Raw genomic sequence first — 13,823 nt, forward strand, 5'->3', positions numbered from 1 at the left:
GTCCCTACCCCTGTAGGGAGGCTCCCGGCTGTATTGGAACATCCAGCGCTCCCATTTGTCTGCCTTCCAAATAGCATTTCTCTGAGTCCTCAGCTTTCAAATTTAGCAGTGGGTTTTTTGAGTTCAAAGTTAATGGGCTCAACCTGCCTTCTTCCTACAACCCTAAAGAAATTTCATTCGGTAAATCTTCACCCCTTTTCCATCTACTTATTGCTCCTCGATTAAGCAGTGAGGTTGGTAATCTCAGGATTCTTTACTTGGAGAGAAGAGGTGATTAATTTGTACTTTTTATACCCACAGGTGTTTCCAATATAGACCTGGGGCGTTGATGGTCCAGAATGATTTGTGCCATGTATCATTTCTAAAATTATGAGGGTGGGGTCATATATGGTGAAATAGAAGTTAACCTTGTCCCCCTAATATTGGGGACTGAACCCGGGGCCTTTGCACTGAGCTACATCCCAGCCTTTAAAAAATATTTTGGGGAGATTTTTCAAATGAGAAGGGGAACAAGAAAAGGAGGGAGGGGGAAGGGAAGGAAAAGAAAAGATTAAAAGAGAGAAAATCGGAAACATGGTAATAAACTTTTTCAAACGGGAAGGAAAACAGAGCTAGTGGGAGCAGGGAGGAATGGGAGGAGAAAGAGACAAAAAATAAGCAGTGTTATGTGCATGCACAGACTCCCCATGATAAATGTGGTCCTTATGTGCTGCAAACATGGACTAATAAAAATTGTAAAAAGAAAAAATATATATATATTTTAAATTTTGAGGCAGGGTCTCCTTAGGTTGCTGAGTTGCCCAGGCTGGCTTTGAATTTTCAATCCTCCTGCCTCAGCCTGCCAGTGTGCTAGATTAGGAAAGGGCTATTTAAGATCAAAAGTGTTTCTGAGCTTCCTATGGAGAGCAGAGAACTGAGCCTAGGGACTTAGAGAAATTCACCACTGAGCTGTCCGAGTCAGAACCCCAGCTCATCCGTGACCTCTTTCTCTCACTCGGCTGACCTACAAATAGCATACATCTCCTCGAGTGGGCTCCATGCTACCCTGGCAGCAAGGGACTTGAAGCTGCTCCCGTCTGGCTGCTATTTGTCTCCATTACCTTCGTCTAGAGCCTAACCGTAATCACCCTAGATTGTTTCAGGAGTGGTCTAAAGTCGTCTTGCTTGCAATCTTGACTCTTCTTCCTCTCTTGGCAATTAGTTTTTCAATTTTCCCACGCAGCTTTTATAAAGGGCTACAACAAGCCATCCTCCCCTGGACCTCATTAGTGATGGCCCTGTTGTCCTCCGGGTAATATTCCAACTCCTTAGCAGGGCTCAGAGGCCTTTCGTGGTCTGGCAGCTCCGTGTCCAGGCTCATTTCTTGCTGCCTCTTTTCTGAGCACACCCCTCCTCCCGGTCCAGCCCCTAGGCCCTTGGTTCTCTCTCTGCACATACAGAGGCTGCTGGCTGCTGCAGCCCTTCAGCTGCCTGCAATCAGCTTTCCCGTTTTTTGCTCGCTAGTCTGCTGCACATGCTGGCCCCTCTGTCGGGGACATTTCCTCTACCCACCCACACACCCCTCCTCCTCAACTCCTAAAGATACTAAAGATACATTAGGTTTCCTTTTAGAAGCTTCTCCTCGGGAACATCTGGTGAGGTTTCCAGCTTAACCCGGGAGAGCTGTTGTGCTCTTGCCTCAGAGCTCCCCACATACTTGTTTATCTTCACCAGAACCGCAGGCAGCGCTCACAGTAGGCACAGTACATTAACTGCCCAGTGAATCGAAGCATGAACAGTGAATCCCATCACCCTACAGAGGGGCACCCATACAGGTAAAGAGCAGAAAGACAACTTCCGTGAAGCAAATGACTCCGATCAGGCTGCTTCCACTGTCCTTGTATTTGATGATGGGGTGTGTGCCTAAAAAATCCAACATGTGTGCAGTGAAAGCTTTTACTGCAGAAGTGCAGGCGCTGAGAGGCTGTCCAGTAGCCTGGCTGTCGCCATAGCAACCGTGCTGAGGGAAAGGCTGATGGCCTGGCGTTCAGACGTCTCTTAGCTCTACTTTTGGAGCCCAAGCCTGCTTTGCTGCTGTTCTAAAAGGCAAGTTTTTACCAATGATAATATCTCTGCCCCCTTTAATTCCATTTCAGCCTTTCTTATGTCATTAAGAGAAATGTCATATTGTGTTTGGATTGTACCATCGAAGAGATGTAATCTAATACAGCATAATATACCCATCTGTCGTCTGCTTTATAATATTCTTGTGCATCATTTTCATTTCCTACTTAGATACTTATTTTATCATCTTGTTTGGTAATTTTGTGGCTTTTCATTGAAAATGAACGTACTGCCGGCTTTTAAAAAATATCAACTGCTTTAGAAAGATTGAACCCTTAAAAATTATAAATAATATACCTGTCCAGGCCTGACAAGAAACAGGAGAGACAGGGGATGGTAATTTGGGGCAGATGGGGGTGGGTGGATGAATATCTTTATATAACTATGCCCCAAATCTGGGATAAATGATTTAATTCTTTATGTGAAATTTGTAATTAAATTATTCATACTCTCACATGCACAGAAGTTTAAATTTTCAGAGCTCTGTCACATTTAAAATCTTCTCTGTGACTCACACAATTCCTATGAGGTAAAAGTGGCCAATCCCTGAAACCAGATGAGTGACTGAAAGGATTTTACTGGCAGGAACCCCCAGACCGCAAACTTCACAGAAAAGACAATACAAATGCACTGCCAAAGAGAAAACATTCGCCCCACACAACCAAGCCACCTCGCGGTCCTCCACATCCACTCTTCCTCCTTCTCACCTGCGTGTGCTGGGCCTCTCTTGGACTCAGTCAGGCTGACAAAGCATTGTCTCCTAACCCTCCTATCAGCTGTGTGAGCAAGCGCTGCCCCGATGTTGGGCGATCTGCACAGCAACAAGGAGCAGCTGACGTGCTTTCCCACACGTCATGAAGGAAAGAAACTGCATCCTGGGGCATCCTGGGATTTTTTGTGGTGGGGTGGAGACCTGTATTTTTCGTACCAGGGAGAGAGCTGCATGTTTTCCTGTAAGAGCTTGTTTGAGTGATCGACCCTCCTCTTATTGTATGTGTGTTATTGTTACAGTATGGTTATGGTATTTTGATGCTGTAAAACTGTAATGACGAGGCTGACGCCAGATCACTCCCTGAGAAGGGGGCCCAGGGAGTGCTTGGGGCAGAGAGGAGAGAGGGTAAAGCTGAGGCAGGGTGACAGGAACATTCACTGGGTGTGAGTGTGCAAACTACTGCGTTTTCAGTCAGAGCCCCCCTCTCTGTGAGGAACAGAAATTGAGGGACAGTCCAGATGAAGAGCTTGAGGCCAGTCGGGGCTGCGGGCTCTGTAGGGCAGTAAGGGGCAATGCTCTTGGCGTGCTACCAAAACACGCTCTCTGATGTTTGTGGCCTTTTGCCCGTTTGTTAGAAGAGGCCAAGATACCAGCCACAGCATGGGTACAGAGATTGTACTGAAGGAAATGGGAACACACGATGGGCCGCGTATACTTGTTGGGACAGTGGATTGGAATCATTGAAATGAATTTCTCTAGAAAGGATGAGGGTAAAGCTGTCCATCCAGGCAGGAGAGACCGGGCCTTGACATTTACCGAATGAAATGTTTTGGATGGCTGGACAGTGTGTTGGCTCACAGATTGATGGAAAGGGCAAAGGAAGTCATCTGTGAGGACGGCCCGGAAGGCTGATTTCCAGAAGTTGGATTCCTGGCCTGATGAGAAGCACCTTCCTTCCCCTAGAGGCCAGGAGCTGGGAGAAAGGCAGTCACCGCTACCCAGGGGGGAGATGAGGAGAGGGGGCCGAGACTGCCCAGACATGGCAGGAGCAGGCTCTGAGAGGCTGAGAGGCTCATTCCCAGCGGTGGCAGCGGAGGCCGAGCAAAGAAGGTCATCATCTCTTCCCAGGAAGCGGATCTGTAGCTAGTTGTGAGTTAACGCTGAAAACGGTCTGTTCTCCATAGCATCACTCGTGCCCGTGATTTTGTAGTTTCCCTCTCCCTTTGTAGTGAACATCTTTCTAAAAATAATTCTGCCTTTTGGTTTCTCCTAAAAGATGGGAGGAAGGGGGAAGATTTCGAGATCGTCAACACGAAGGAGAGCATTACTGCGAAACAGAGCGCAGGCCCGGCCGCCCGCCCGTAGAGGCCCCCGTTCTGATGGCAGCCAGAGCGGGGCCCGGGGTCCTCAGGGCGCGCGCCACAGAGTGACTGCTGCGTTCTTTCCACCTCCTAGCTCATTCCTGCAAGCCGTTTTCTTCGGTCTCTGAAATCTTGTGACCTAGTGAGCCTTAGCTGTGCACTCATTCCTTGTCCAATCCACTACGGAAAAATGTGTGGGAAATGAATGTGGAATTCGGGAATCAGACCTATGTCGGTTCACCCATCTCTGTACCCTCTTTGGCTGTTTGATGGAAGAAAACAATGCTTCTTAAAAGGGAAGGGACCTTTTAATATTGTTTTCAAAGGTACTGGAACCACATCGTCAACAATTTTTGGAAAATAAAAGAAAAAAGTACTCATTATTTCACTGCCCTAACACAATGATCCAGGTCCCTTCTGTCAGCATTTTGTGTGTTGCTTACGTGTTTATTTACTGTGCCTCAAAAGAGCGGGGTTAAAATGACAAAGGAATTCTAAGCGACATTGGGCATTTGGGGCCGCGGATGGCCGCACATCTGGCTATTTCAAGGACTGTGGTAGGCTGGGATGCCTGCTGTTTTCCCAAGTCACTCAACACTGTGTGTCCTCGATTGGGCACTGGGCTGAGACACAGGGTCGTAGGCCTCCTCCATGGGGACCAGCGGAGGAGCTGCTGCTGGAACCCTGGAAGCTCCAGGGTGGGCCTCGTGCTGTCAGGGATGCTGGGGGGAAACCCACCTGGGTCCCTTTCTGTCAAGAAACCCAGCTACTGGCGTGCCTTACTATGATAATTCAGGGGACAGCAGGGAGGGAAACGAGTCTCCCAACTCTGTGGAGAGGTCTGTGATAAGAAAGTGAAACCGAGCAAAAGACACTGATCCCTGAGTCCCATAGGCCTGGAAGTGTGACCTTTTTTGAGTCTCTCTGACAGCGCCACTGTGGGTAAGTTATTGAGGCCCTGCAGGACTTGGCAGGTAGTAAGTGCAGGTTAGTTTAAAAAGGAAGGAGGAGCTATTTGCTCCAGTTAATCATTTGGGCAAATTAAGTTCTCTGAGCTTCATTTTCACACCTATAACGTGGATTTAATAGCAATAATTAGCTCATAATACTATTACAAGGATCGGATACGTCTATTTATGTCTGGCATATGGGTAGAGTTTTACAGGTATCTTTTACCCTCAGGATCAAACTATTCCAGCCACCACTGCTACCTCTTCTTTTTCATTCTCATCCGAAAGAATTCTATTTTAATTTTTATGAAGGTAAAACAATATTTTTTCTCCACATTACTTATGACACATAAATTAAGGAAAAGTGAATTTCTCGTTAGCAAAGATGTTGCTGTACTCTCCCTTCCGAAGGTAGGTAAACGGTCAGGCTCCTGTCATTCACTCATTCATCCTTCAGTGATATTTGGCTCCTTTGCCAGCCACTGGTTCCAGAGTATTCAGAGATGAGCAGTGCTTCTTCCTCTCAGTGTCTCATGGTGCATGGCCATCAGCTGTGACACTCTTCAGTGGTTTTTTTTTTGGTACCGGGGATCAAACTCTGGACCTTTCTCTTTCGAGGCAGGCGGTGGAACCACTGAGCTAAATCCCCGGCCCCACTCTTCCGTGTTTTGACACCATGTCAGTCAGATGTCCAGAGGCCTGCCAGTGCCTGGATTAGACCAGGGTATGAGCTTCCCCGGGTGAGGTATGAAATGAATTTTGAAGGGTGCATGGCCCTTATTATTATTTTGGCTTCCGGAGAGTTTCTTTTTCTTTAGCTCTCCTTTTCTCCTTCTCTTTCCTCTTCCTCCTTCTCCCCACCCCCCACAGCACTAGGTACAATACTGGTGCCTCAATCGGTATTTGTTAATTAACAATATTATTTAAAAATTTGAAAACTCCGTGCTATACTGCCACCTATTGGCTCATTAATGAATTATGAATTTCCATTTCATGGGTAGTCTTGGTTTGCTACAAGTCTTCAAACGGAAGTTTAATAGTGCCTTCATTGAAACTTTCCCAATAGTATTTCAGAAAACATTCAAAATGTAAGGCTATACAAAACTTAACTGAATGTCAATGGTCAGAATCATTATTCAGTGTGTGTGGGACGACAAACAAGTATTCATTGTCAATAGACAATGATTTCAAACTGCTTACCTTCTGAACCACTTTAGACAGGTTAGATAATCATCTTTGTGTCCTTATTTGTGAAATATATTTGTGATTTTACTTAGGACTACACTCTGTAACACTTCTAATAAGCCCACCATAGTCCTTTGTATAAATTGGGAATTTAACCATAGGTTTCTTATCCCCTTTCTCCTTTCTTTTTTTTTTTTTGTGGTACCAGGGATCGAACTTAGGACCTTGCTCTTGTGAGACAGGCACAGTACCACTGAGCCAAATTCTTAGGCCTGCCTTCCTCCTTTCTTATTCTTTAATTCATTTACAACAACCCTGGGGAAGGTGAATTATGGGATTGAATTTTAGCTAAACAATCAAATATATTCTTCTAAAGCCAGAAAGTTAAGTGAATTCAGATGTTATATTATTTATTTCCAGGTCATTCTTTTATTAGTCCATGTTCCATTTAAAAAAAATTAAAAGACTATCTTTTTGACTGATTTTTGGTTTCCAGAAAAATTAAGCAGAAAGAATTCCTCTGCCCCCTCTCACTAAGCTTTTTTCAACCTTCAGACACAATCAATCCCCCGCCCCATTTACCTGATTAATGAGGTATAATTATGCCCTACTTTTGAAGAAGGTTCAAATAAGTGCCAGTTAAATGAGTCTACACCCTTTTCTCTCTACAGCTCCCCTGTACCCCTACCTGGCTGGCTCACCTTCAAAGTCTCTGTGTCCCTGACTCTTGGAACTTTCCTAGAGTCTAAGAGAACTCTCTCTCCCCTGACGTCAAGCGGACCACAAGGGGAGACCCTACAACCTTGCTGACCAAGGACACTGCTTATTCTTACTTTCTTAGTGTAGTGGGGCCTCAGTGCTGCCTGGCAGCCATTTTGTGCTTCCCAGTCAGAGTTCTTTCTTGTTCACCACATGGTTATTGACCCCCCCCCCCCCCACTGGCCTACCAGCCTCAGGCCTTCCCTTGTGCTGTGGGAATGCCCTTATCCCTTGACTGACAGACAAAATAGAAGATACGAGGAATGCTCAGTCTCTGCCTCACCCCTCTCCTTCCCTTCCTCAGAATGGAAGTTTGGTTTCTTCCCATACAAGATAATTCTTTTCTCGCTGGGCTTTGGGTCACAACCTTTTCTCCCTCCTAAGGGACGTGGTCTATCACTTAGCCCTGCTAACTCTCCAGGCTTTTATTTCTTTATCTACAAAGAATGCTCAGCACCTACCATAGTACCTAAGGTTTTGTGAGCATCAGTGGGATATATGGAAGAGTGTCCAGTACACACTAAGTCCTCACTGAGTGGGAGCTGTTATTATTAGTTATTGTTTTTAATTTTTAAGTGACTTCAACTTACTTTTCCACTGGGCATTTCACATTTATAGTTGGAACACACTGAAATCTTCGCTGCTGAAATAAACTACTCTTAAACGCCACTGTCTGTGTCATGTCTCACACCCTCCTGTGTTCCCCTCTCTCCACTCATGTCCCTACCTTCCTATCAAACACCTCATGCCCAGAGTCACAAATTTCCTCCACGTGGTTTAATGGAATGACTCGTTTTTACCCTAATCTTGACTTCTTGTTAGCCTTTGGCATAACTACTACTACACTTTTATGAAACTACTTTATCTTCTGTGAAATTGCCCTTGAGTTTTTCTCCTACATTTTAGTATCCTTTCAGCCCATTCCTTAAATGTTGATATTGTCTTCTTACGTACTTCCATCCCACTTTCCTTCCCTGGGTAATATTTATGTCTTTCCAATTCTTTCAACAAAAATTTATAACCAGGCCCTCTATCAATTCAGTAAGCTACATCTCTATTTCAGGATTATTACAAAATCCACCTGGAGAGCTCTCCTTTCCTATCCCACAGTGTCCACACACTCATTATATCATCATGCTTCCTCTGGAAACTGAGCCTACTGCTGTACCCCCTGAGTTAATAACTGGCATCATCATGCAGGCCACGGAACCTGGGTGACAGTCCTAACTCTCCTCTTGCCTCCCTTTTACTACTTGGAGCCTAAGTGCTATCTGTCTCATCCCCTAATTATCTTCAAAGTGTGTTCATGGCTGTGCCGCCACTTCCTGCCTGGGTTTCCAACCTGGCCTCCAGACTTGCTCCCTTTAGTCCATTTTTAAGCAGTTGCCAGAAGTCTCTCTATAAAGTGCAGATCTGACCCCCCCACACACACATACACACACCCTTCTCTCCCCTAGAATCAGCTGAGACCTTCCAGAGCCCACCTCTGCCCTTAGAATAAAGTTCATACACTAGGCACGGCCTAAAGAGCCCTCGGGGTCTAACACTTGCATCCCCACTTTGCCTTTCACAAGAGTTTTCTCTCCTGAGAGTACTGTTCTCCAATCTCCAATCTTCACTTCCCATCACTATCCCATTTGGTTAATTAGATTTGTTAGAGTCTAGAAATTTACTTTTGAGTGTAAAATAAGAGACAATGAATCCAGGTGTGGTGGCCCACACCTGTGATCTTAGCACTCTGGGAGGCTGAGCAGGAGGATTACAAGTTTGGGGCTCTCCAGGCAACTTAGCAAATTAATGGGACTCTGCCTCCTATCACAAAATGTTTAAAAAACAGGCTGAGGATGTAGCTCAGTGTGAAGGCACTATGGGTTCAATCCCCCAGGTCCACGGGGGGATATGAATGATTTCTTGATTTATAAATACTTTCTGTAGGAACTGTATATAGACTGACAGAAAGATAAGCCATACTAAAGACATAAGAAGCATAGTAGTGTTGCTTTAGGCCTTGCAACAGAAGTTGAGTAGCAATTCAAAAGAACTTCTAAGTGACCAAGTGAAATAATGATTTCCAAATTGGTATAACTTGAAAAGCTTCTGCCATGGAGAATACATATATTTTATCTTATGTATTATAAAATATTAATCTTAGCTTCATTATTTCAATGGATTCACTTCTCTTGACTGATTATTCAAGGAATACTCTTTGAAAAACTATTCCCTTGGTTCCTTCTTATAGTTTTTCCTCCTGTTTTATCCTGCCACCTATTAGACACTTAGTATTGAAATCAAAAATAGTTTTAGACAAGAATTTGTTTTTTAAAAGACACTGGCATTTATATTCTAATATATTTATATAGTTGCATTGTTATATTTTTATTGTTCTATGAAGTTAAGATAATGTGACACTTTGAAATGTATATATGATTTAAGTGGGTTTATTCTGAAACTTGGGGAAAAAAAGAAACAGTTACTTAGGCAAGAGAACATTAGAAAATCTCACACTACAAATCTGCTTCAAAGATACTTTGGGAGCAACCCATCTTCTAATTCTTGCGATCCGAAGTATAGAAGTGTGAGTTTGTTAAAGCAGATGTGCTTGTCATTCTCATAGTAAACACCTGGAATCTTTGCATGTAAATTACCATAGTTTTCCTGCCTAATTCCACTCATTTTCTCCATGGTGTCCTAAATTCAGACAGGAGCAGACTATGACACATGGAGAACAAGGAATAGAGAATTGAGGATCTCTGGATCTCTGGATTTCCATTTTTCTCTTTTACTTATACAATAGGGGATATCTGAAAAACATTGTCTTAAATTAAAAAGATGATTCATCACTAAACCCCATGAAGATGAAGCATATAATAATTATGCACGTTCTCTAATGCTTACCTAACAATTTCTTTACAGTTACACTTTGATTGACTACAAATCCTACCCCTTGAATTCGAGACTTTTTATAAATAAATGATTTTATTTATTCAACAAATAGTAATTGAGCTCTTTTTATGTACCAAGAACTCTGATAAATATAGAGAGAAATTTATGTGGTTGGCTTTGACAGTAGAAGTAGGCGTGATTTCTTATTTTATTCTTCCACAGTGCTCTAGGCAGTGTTTGGACTGCTATGCGGCCACAGGCAACAATAAGGAATGGAGGTAGAACAATGCTTCACTCAAATTCTAAGCCACACTGCATGCTTTTGTCCAACTTTTAAATAATAAAATATGGTTATTTTAACACAGGATAAACACATGATTCATTTAATATTAATATAGAGATAACTTCTATTTTTAGCTCTAACCTATATTTTAAGATATACCAACAATACACAAAAAAGGCACCCTGTTCATTAATGTAAAACAAGGATTATATTTTTTCTTTCTAGTTAAGAAATATGATTAAGTGAAAACTATGTATCTTTTTCATCCTTAGCTGAATCCCTGGAATTCCTTTTTCACAGAGCATTACTATTTTTATAGACATTAAAATGAAGGAGACATTAATTCCTTAATGGTAGGAAATGTACTCATTTCTTCCCTACATTTTGCTATATATAGCAGCTTGATTATTACACTTTGCTCAAACCAGCCACCTCTGTAGTTCAACAATACAGCGAGAGATAATTTACAGACAAGGGATAAACAAGAAAGTCTATATTTTTTAATCAGGAGGAATATGGTTCTCCCTCAATACCAACATTTTCTGGTGGTATTTTGCCCAAGGGTAAATTGTTTGTTCTAGGGAGCTTTAGTAAGAAAAGGTTGACAGCAGATGTGTACAGTAGATAAGGCCTTTTGTGGAAATATGCATTAGATATTAAAGTCCTTTCTCCAGCATTCTATTCCTGTATTCTGACTTCATCCTTTCCTTTCCACTGTTGCTACTGAAACTGGAATGACTGCAGAATACAAATCATATGATAAATATTTGAGAATTTGTCTTTGTAGTTTTTCAGCCCCACTGCCAAACTTCTTGCCTAGAGAGCCATGTGAGGCTTTTCAATCTGAAACCTTTGAACAATCCCATTCTTGTGCCAACTGGGAAGCATCCACATGATTTAATTGCAGCAGCCTTTCAAAAGGATTAATAAACATTTCAGATCCCTTGACTCCATATCTAAGGCTTGTTTATTTGTTGGTTACACATTTATTTCCAATGATTTTAAACACTAGGATGCATCTGTATAATGGAGCCCTCCAAATATAATGCACATAGCTTTGAATAGCATTAGTATATAAATGAAGAATCTTCCCCTGCAATTTTTTATCATATTGCCAGCCACCGTACAATCTGATCCTACTGAAAGATGCTACCTTTGCATTTCTTTCTTCATTCACCAAGACCATTGAGTGTACCATATGAGGCCTCTTTCTTGACTCTCTTGAGGGTACTGTACTGCTTTCCAAAAAGTGATATGGTAAAGAGCCAGGCACACCGTCCTTCTGGACACAGTGACATTTGCAGCACAGATTTGATACTTTATTCATTAGTGGAATGTGTAGGATAAATTTTAATCTAGTTAGCAGCTCTGGACTCTCAGTTTTAGGCTTGGATTTGTAATTTTTTAATGATCATATTTTTAAGCTAATGCACTAATGTAGGAAATACATGAAGAAGAGTTTTGCCAACCCTACTTTTATGCTATAAGGAATGCCTTCCATCTGCTTTCTTTGGTTGTTCAACCCTTTCTATAAACTCTGCTAAAGGTTTTCAACTCACAAATACAAATGAGAATTGTTTAATATAAGTTATCAAGAGAAGTAAGTGTGGCAAAAATGTCAACAAAGTCAGTGTTTTAAATGTGCTCATAGTTCCTAGATTTCTAAATGATGACTAAGACAAGCCATTATGGTTTGGATCTGAAATGACCCCCAAAATCTCACGCGTTGAAGACTTGGTCCCCAGTGTAGCAAAGTTCAGAGTGTGACTGTTGGTAAGTGATTAGATCATGAGGGTTGTGACCTCATCAAAGGGTAAATCCATTAATGAATTCACAATGTGATGGTGTTACTGGAAGACAGTAGAAACATTAGGAGGAAGAGCGTAACTGGCGGAAGCAGGTCACTGGGAATGTCCCCTGGAAGGGTGTGCTTTGTCCCCTGCCTCTCCTTCTCATTCTCTTGGCCCCCCTGTCCTCCATGAGGTGAGCAGCTTTGCTCTATTACATGCTCCTCACCATGATGCTCTGCCCTACCACAGACCCAGAAGCAACAGAACCAGGCAACCATGGACCGAAAACTCTGAAACTGTGAGCCAAAATAAACCTTTCCTCCTGGAAACTGCTTACTCGGTACTCTTTCAAGAATTTTGAAAGTTGACTAACACACAGATACTGAAATTAGAAAGAACACTCCTTGCTTGAGTGGGTCAGAAACTTCTCTTCACTGGAAGATTAGAGCCAGTGCTGTCACTCACTGAACCAGTATGTTTGTTATTTACATCCACTCCAAGCTCAGAGGCTGTATGAAAAATTATATTTGGCAGAGCACTTTACCCACATAGACCATATACATCATTGTATGGTCATTAGTACTTACGTCTTCAGACCACTGTGTTTTCCAGCAAGGATGGAAAAGAACTGAGCTCCCTGAAGAGTGGCAATTGGATCATGTTTGATGATATTTCCAATGACATGAGTGAGCTTCTGTTTATTTTCCAAATGGTAGTCTTGCTTGAATTTCACTCTGTAATGGGCTTTTAGTTTGACAAAATGAGAAATTCAGCTAAGGGCATTTCCAGTTTAGCCATTGTAAAACTTCACATCAGCACCTATACAACTTCTATTTGTGGCTCCTAAATTGAAGTTCTCCAGTGTAGTAGAGGTAGTGATTTTTCAAAGCTTATAGCTTTTTGCTGCATTTCATTGTCTAAATGTTTATTTATATTGTTCTTTTTCAACAAGGAGACCATGATACTATTGACAAAAGCAGTACTGTGTTTCACAGTGGCACCATTTGAAGTTTTTCTTTTGCACATAGAGAACAAAATATTTTATCCACCACAACTTGATGTGAGATTCATAGGTCTACAGTTTTGTCTACTATTTTTTAACTCTTTCCACACCAAAATCCATACACTTATTGCCTTGTATTGCTGTTTTCTCCTTAGTTTTTTTTTCTGTTTTCCCCCAAATCTTAAAGCTCTTTTGCAGTTTCCTATAAATAGGCACAATGTAGTGAACTATGAGTATAAAAATGGAAAAATATATATTTGCTATTGTTAATTATAGAAATTGGCAGATGTTTTGTAAATTTGTGTCTCAAGTTTTTCAAAAATTGTACTGATATGATCATTTATCAGGTAAAATATAAATGTTGCATGGAAAAGGACAAAAATGCTTTTGTTTTAACCTTTATGTTTGTGAATTAAGTAGCCCATAAGCCAAGTATCTCTGATGAAATGACTATGAAACATATCTACCTGTGGAACATCTTCTGGAATTATCTATTTGGCTTAGATTATTTTAATAAATACATGGAAAGACACTTTCTACATTCGTTTCAAGTATAAAATAAAATCAGAACTACATTTTTGGTCTGCATAGGAAAAAAGTCAGAGAAAGTCACAGATATTATTTATAATAACAGATAAAAGAATTAAGTTTGTTACTAAGAGAAACTTGCGTAAGTTACACTCTTGATTTTTGAAGTAGAAATCAAGACAACAGCTACTTTTTTCTATAACATAATGTTTAGTTTAATGCCAGTGTCATATTTCACAGATAGTGGACCATGTCAAGTACAGTGG

At 41.8% G+C, this 13,823-nt stretch overlaps 1 protein-coding gene across 5 annotated transcripts in view; it reads right to left on the bottom strand.

Annotated features, from left to right (window-relative positions):
- Sybu (syntabulin) overlaps window positions 1–13,823 on the bottom strand; it is a 109,635-nt gene that overhangs the window by 72,018 nt on the left and 23,794 nt on the right. For 2 of the 5 annotated variants that reach the window (XM_087190691.1, XM_021262708.2), the window contains exon 2: window positions 12,614–12,770. The gene's annotated coding sequence lies outside the window, so the exon portion shown is untranslated. Of the gene's footprint in view, window positions 1–2,810; window positions 3,001–12,613; window positions 12,771–13,823 lie in introns of those variants that run through there. The other 3 variants (XM_021262707.2, XM_004850184.4, XM_004850182.4) reach the window with 2 other exon arrangements.

Source organism: Heterocephalus glaber, unplaced genomic scaffold (assembly GCF_053883595.1).
Source record: "Heterocephalus glaber isolate CG9 unplaced genomic scaffold, H.glaber_assembly_v1.0 deba00001555, whole genome shotgun sequence".
NCBI classification, from domain to species: Eukaryota; Metazoa; Chordata; class Mammalia; order Rodentia; family Bathyergidae; genus Heterocephalus; species Heterocephalus glaber.